Genomic DNA, 605 nt, shown 5'->3' on the forward strand with positions numbered 1-605 from the left:
TCAGCTGTTGGTAGTTTGATGTATGCAATGGTGTGTACAAGACCAGATATTGCTCATGCTGTTAGTATTGTTAGCCGTTTTCTTTCTAATTCCGGAAGAGAGCATTGGAATGCTGTTAAATGGATTATGAAATATCTTTGTGGCACTTCTAGTTTAAGTTTGTGTTTTGGTACAGGGAAGCCTATTCTTTGTGGTTACACTGATTCAGACATGGCTGGTGATGTTGATACTCGTAAGTCTACTTCAGGCTACTTGATTACTTTTGCAGGGGGAGCTGTGTCTTGGCAATCTAGGTTGCAAAAATGTGTTGCTTTATCTACTACAGAGGCTGAGCTTATTGCTGCTGTTGAAGCTTGCAAAGAGTTGATCTGGATGAAGAGATTTTTGGGGGAACTTGGTTGTGCTCAAGAGAGGTATGTGCTTTATTGCGACAGTCAAAGTGCTATTCATCTTGGCAAGAATTCTACATTTCATGGTCGGTCTAAACACATTGATGTGAGGTATCATTGGATTCGAGATGTCTTGGATTCTAAGTTGCTTGAACTTGAAAAGATTCATACCAATGATAATGGTTCCGACATGATGACTAAAGCTTTGCCAAGAGG

General features: G+C 40.2%; 1 protein-coding gene across 1 annotated transcript in view; it reads right to left on the reverse strand.

Moving 5' to 3' along the window:
• LOC102603759 (DEAD-box ATP-dependent RNA helicase 22) overlaps positions 1-605 on the reverse strand; it is a 12,227-nt gene that overhangs the window by 5,694 nt on the left and 5,928 nt on the right. The gene's annotated exons all lie outside the window — the stretch shown is intronic.

This window comes from Solanum tuberosum, unplaced genomic scaffold (assembly GCF_000226075.1).
Source record: "Solanum tuberosum cultivar DM 1-3 516 R44 unplaced genomic scaffold, SolTub_3.0 scf00210, whole genome shotgun sequence".
Lineage (NCBI taxonomy): Eukaryota > Viridiplantae > Streptophyta > Magnoliopsida > Solanales > Solanaceae > Solanum > Solanum tuberosum.